At 36.9% G+C, this 5,880-nt stretch overlaps 1 non-coding gene across 1 annotated transcript; it reads left to right on the top strand.

Annotated features, from left to right (window-relative positions):
• The first annotated feature begins 2,504 nt into the window (after positions 1-2,504).
• Positions 2,505-2,611, top strand: LOC121231070 (small nucleolar RNA R71). The gene has a single exon (XR_005929139.1). It is a non-coding gene; the product is annotated as a small nucleolar RNA R71 (small nucleolar RNA).
• Positions 2,612-5,880: the final 3,269 nt, after the last annotated feature.

Below are 5,880 nucleotides of genomic sequence, written 5' to 3'. Positions count from 1 at the left end.
CGAATTTCAAATTTAGGCGCGTCTGACATTTAGTACACGCCCTTGTTCGTCGATCGTGTGGGTTCACATGTCCGTGTCGCACGGCCTTGTCTAGATTCATTTGCTTCTCCTATGCCCGTGTGTGCAAGCCCCACGCCCGTGTTAATTTAAAAGGTTCAACCACGGGTGTTTTACACGGACCTGTCGAATGCCTGTGTTGTTTTAACAGGTTCTCCCACGGTTCTTCCACACGGGTGTGGCGCACGCCTGTGTTGTTTTGGCAGGCTCGACCACGGCCATATCGCATGGCCATGGCGTTTAGTCGTAGCTTATGTTGGGGAAATCTTTTTCCCTATTTTCACACGGCCTTAAGCACACCCGTGTGCTTGGCCGTGTCTCTGTGGAAACACCTGTATTCAAGATTTCTATTAATAAGTTAGGATCTAAAATACCAAAATTTAAAGAAATTAATATTGTTAGTGCTCGGATTGCCTCCCGAGAAGTGCTTATTTATAGTCTAAGCTCGACTTACCTCTCTAGTGAATGGTCATGGTGGTTTGAGGAGTTTATCCTCCTCATTCCTGCTATCAATCTTATCAAAATAAGGTTTTAATCGAGTGTTGTTTACCTTAAAAGTGTCGAACTTGGGATGACTCACCTCCACTGTACCAAATGGAAAAATATTGAGTTCCGTAAGAGGGATTTCCTTATCCGCTGTGGTAGTGACAATATGGGGATCTGTGACATCTAATAAGACCTTATCACCAACCTTGACTTGATTTGGAGAGGTATCGGGCTCGTTTTGGCGTAGTTTCAGTTTGTCAGGTGTTCTTGGTTTGTGCGTCTGCCATTCATCGAGTTCCTTAATTTGTAATCTTCGATCTTCATGAACAAGTCCTCTACTTGTGCTTGAGAACGATTCGTGTGCTTCCTTCAGACTCATTTTCTGCAAAATAGGTTGCACCATATTGTTAGTTTTAGTAGAATGGTTTAAATGATCACCTTCAATTCCTGATGTGTTGCCAGAATTGCGAGCTTGAAGGGTGACTGTTTCGTCTCCCACCTGGAGTGTGAGTTCACTTGTGCCAACATCAATGATGGTTTTAGCAGTTGCTAAAAAGGACCTTCCTAGAATTAAGTGAGTGTTGCTATCCTCTTCTATGTCTAGTACAATAAAGTCAACGGGAAATATAAATTTATCGATTTTAACTAGCACATCTTCAATAATACCTCTAGGGAATCTTATAGTTTTATCTGCTAATTGAATGCTCATCCTAGTCTGTTTGGGTTTCCCGAGACCTAGTTGCTTAAACATTTTGTAAGGCATGACGTTGATACTAGCCCCTAGATCAGCTAATGCATGATTAACATCTAAACTACAAATTAAGCAAGGAATAGTAAAAATTTCTGGGTCTTTTAGTTTGTTGGGTAGTTTATTTTGGAGAATGGCTGAGCAAATTGCATTCAACTCCACATGCGACGCCTCGTCCAACTTCCACTTATTTGCTAAAAGCTCTTTTAAAAATGTCATTGCATTTGGCATCTGCGATAGAGCTTCAATAAACGGTAAGTTAATATGTAATTTTTGTAAGAGTTTAAGGAATTTACCATATTGTTCATCTGAGCGGTCTTTCCTTGTCGCGTTGGGGTATGGCACTCGAGGTTTAAATTCAACACACACTGGTTTGCTTGTATTTTGATCTACCTCACCTTAACATTTGCTTACCACAGTTTCTTGCCTCGGTTCTGGTTCAGGCTCAACGACTCCTTCGTCATCTTAAATATTAATTGCATTGAGTTATTCCCTTGGGTTAGGTTCGGTATTTCTTGGCAAACTACCTTGTGGTCGTTCGGAGATTAGTTTGGAAAGCTAGCCTATCTGAGTTTCGAGGCTTTGGATCGACACTTGTTGATTTTTAAGTGCTATCTCGGTGTTCTGAAAACGGGTTTCTGACACTGATATAAACTTTGAGAGTATCTCTTCAAGGTTTGGCTTCTTTTCTTATTGGTAGGGTGGTTGTTGGTAGCCCAGAGGATGTTGTGGTCTTTGATTTCCTTGACCGCCCCACGAGAAATTGGGGTGGTTCCTCCAACCTGCATTATAAATGTTACTATATGGATTGTTTTGAGGTTGAGGATTATTACCCATGTAGTTTAATTGCTCGTTATCCATGCTGTGGCCATAAGGTTGGTATTCCAAATGGTTTGTTCCATTGCTACTTGCTTTGCACTACATTACTGGGTGAACCTGTGGAGAACTAAGAAAACCATCAATCTTTTTATTCAAGAGTTCTACCTGATTTGACAATATGGTGACCGAATCGACATTATAAACACCGGTTGTTTTCGTTGGCTTTGTCCTCATGACTTGCCACTGATAGTTATTCAGTGACATCTCCTCTATAAACTCATGGGCATCTTCCGGTGTTTTATTGTTGATGGTTCTGCCCGTCGCTGCATCAACCATTTGCCGAGTCGAAGGATTCAAACCATTGTGAAATGTTTGTACATGGAGCCAAAGTGGTAACCCATGGTGAGGGCACCTTCTCAGAAGGTCCTTGTATCTCTCCCATGCATCGTAGAGTGTTTGTAAATCCATCTGCACAAAAGAAGAGATATCATTACGTAATTTAGACGTTTTAGCCGGCGGAAAATATTTTAGTAAAATTTTTTCGGTCATTTGTTCCCAAGTAGTAATTGACCCTCGTGGTAACAAGTTAAATCACTGTTTAGCTTTGTTCCTCAATGAAAAGGGAAACAATCGAAGACGTATGCCATCATCAGAAATGCCATTAATTTTAAATGTATCGCATAGTTCTAAGAAGTTGGCTAAATGAGCGTTGGGATCTTCATCCTACAAACCATCAAACTGAACAAATTGTTGTATCATTTGAATAGTGTTAGGGTTTAATTAAAAAGTATTTGCAGTTACAGCAGGTCTAACTATGCTTGATTCAGTTCCTATTAAAGAAGGTTTAGCATAATCATACATAGTGCGGGAGCAGGGTTTTGATTAACCACAATTGAAGGAGGTAGTTGATTGCCTTGGTTTTCAGCCATCTCTTCGGTTGGGGGTCGAGTATCATCTTCTTGCTCGTTCTCCGTATATCTTAAGCTGCGCCTTGTTTCTCTTTGGTTTCTACGAACTGTATGATCGATTTCTTCGTCAAAAAGTAATGTCCCCACGGATTTCTTCTAGTCATAAACTATAAAAACCTGCCAAGAGAAAGAAAGGATAGGTTAATAAATAATAATAATAATAGAAAAATTAAACTAAATTGCAAGAAAAATAAATGGCTAAAGTAATAAAAATTAAGCGTTCCTAATATCTTAGTTCCCCGGCAACAGTGCCAAAAACTTGATCACGTTATTTTGTGATAGGTTTTAAATATTTATAATTACTCATTCTTAAACTAACTATTATTGCGATGTAAGCAAGTGTACCTATCGAACAGTAGTATAGTTTTAGCAAGACCGGATTGTCGAACCCACAAGAACTACAAGTACTAGTAATGACTGTCTTGTTATTATCTAGCCTAAGAATAAAGAGGTTTTGTTTTAATTAACTAATTATCTAAACTAAGAATGCCCAGAGAAAAGAATTGGAGAATTGCTTTTAGGAAAAATTGATTGACTTAAGACAATACCTAAGGAAAAATCCACCTAGACTTTACTTGTTATTCTGGATCCGAATCAGATGATTTATTCATTCAACTTGTTCCATAGAGACCCCTAAGTTATGTTATTATCCCTATTCAAGACTAATAACGTCTAATCCCTAGATTGAATAACTGAGACTTTTCTCTAATTAACACTCTAGGGTTGCATTAACTCGATCTATGGATCCCCTTATTAGGTTTCACCCTAATCCGAAAAAATCTTGTCACCCTATGTCTAGGCGCGCAATCAACTCCGCTTAATTATGACAAATGTACTCTTAGACAGGGTCTATTCCTCCTCTTAATAAGAGCATGTCTTGAATCAGTATCTTGGGATATCAAAACTAGAATTAAGAACACATAATTAAGAACAAGTTAAATATTTATCATACGATTCAGAAAATAATAACAAGATTCGTCTTAGGTTTTATTCCCCTTAGGTATTTAGGGGTTTTTCTTCATAACTAAATAAGAAAACATCTCAGAAGAATAAAGAATACAAAACATAAAGAAAACCCAAAACTCCTGAAGGGAAACTGAGGAGAGATCTTCAGTCTTGATGATGAATCTGGCTTCTGAGATGGATCAATCGGCTTCTTTGGAGTAATTCCTTACTTACTATCCTCCGTCCCTCCTTTTCTTACTTCTCTAAGGTGTATTTATAGGCTCTAGAATGCCTAGAAGCCCTCAAAATCAGCCTTTTCCAAATTGGACTCAACTTGGGCTCGGTAGGGACACACCAGTGGCACATGCGGGTGTTCGATTACTTCAGGCCGTGCTCGAGCCTGCCAAATTGACACGGCTGTGTGGCCTACTCTGTGAGGAGGTCCAGGCCGTGTTGATTTTGTACCTTGGCCCATTTTCTCCGTTTTTGGCTCGTTTCTCGTTCCTTTCGCTCTCCTATGCTCTCCTAAGTATAATACATAAAATTAAAGCATTAGGAGAATCTAATTCACCAATTCCAATGAGAAATCATCCATAAAATGCATTAAACATAGGGTAAAAATATGTATAATTGATTGTTTATCATTTGCATATGAACTTACCTCATTCGCTGTAATGACGAATTAGGTCGACTAATCCGATACTTTATTTTCTCCTATTCTAGATCTGAATGTCATTTTTCTCAATCTATATAATAAAAAGATTTACTTATTTAATCATTAATTCATTCAATTTAACACAATTTACAAATTTTGGAAAATTACACTTTTACCCCTATTGTTTCACATTTTTACAATTTAGTCCTTATCACATAAAATTGCAATTTCATGCAATTAAGGACAAGCCCGTGCTAGTTGAATTTTCCTTATTTTCATATCAGCCCATTTTTCTCATTAATTCACATAGTTACCCATGGATTTTACAAATTTCTCAATTAAATTCGTAGTTGACATTTTTGTCAAACATCACTTTATAAAACTTGTTAATCTAGCTTCAAACTTTAATAATCTATCATAAAACACCTAAAAAACCAAGCATTCAACAATGGCATCATTCAAAATCTATAAAAATTTCAAAAATGGAGATATGGGCTAGCTAGGTTAAGTTGCAACGAGCTAAAAAACGTAGAAATTATTAAAAACGGAGTTAAAACCGTACCTATTCGAGCAAAAACACCATGGCTGAATGTTAAGCTCTTCAATGGCTGTTTTAAACCCCATTTTCAGTTGTAAATGGATGGAAGATGATGATATTTGGCTTTGTTTTATTTATTTAATCTTTATTAACCAATTTACAAAACTAACCTTTAATAACATCATAAATTTCAACAATACCAAGCCATAGAATTCCACTATCAACATTTATGAGATAATTACCATTTAAGGACTCCCACTATTTAATTTCATAGCCATTTAATACCTTTAAATTATAGAATTTAGCTTTTATGCTTTATGCGATTTAGTCCTTTTTATCGAATTAACCACTCAAACGGTAAAATTTCTTTACGAACTTGTCACATGAACATTCTATCATACTGTAAGCCTTAATAAAATAAATATTTTGACTTCGTATTGTGGTCTTGAAACCACTATTCTAATTAAACCTAAAAACGGACTGTTACAAGATTAAGCTGCAACGATCTCAAAAACATAGAAATCATTAGAAATGGGTTAAAAATGCATACCGAATTGAAGAAGATTAGCTTGCTGAAATTCAATTCCTAAAAATGACTTTTCTTCTTGCTAAAAATCGGCTAAAGAAGATGATAGCCTTAATAATTTGATTTTTGTTTTATTTA

The sequence above is a fragment of the Gossypium hirsutum genome, chromosome A06 (genome assembly GCF_007990345.1).
Source record: "Gossypium hirsutum isolate 1008001.06 chromosome A06, Gossypium_hirsutum_v2.1, whole genome shotgun sequence".
NCBI lineage: Eukaryota > Viridiplantae > Streptophyta > Magnoliopsida > Malvales > Malvaceae > Gossypium > Gossypium hirsutum.
Note: the sequence above shows the minus strand (reverse complement) of the source record. Positions and strands in the feature narration are given on the sequence as shown.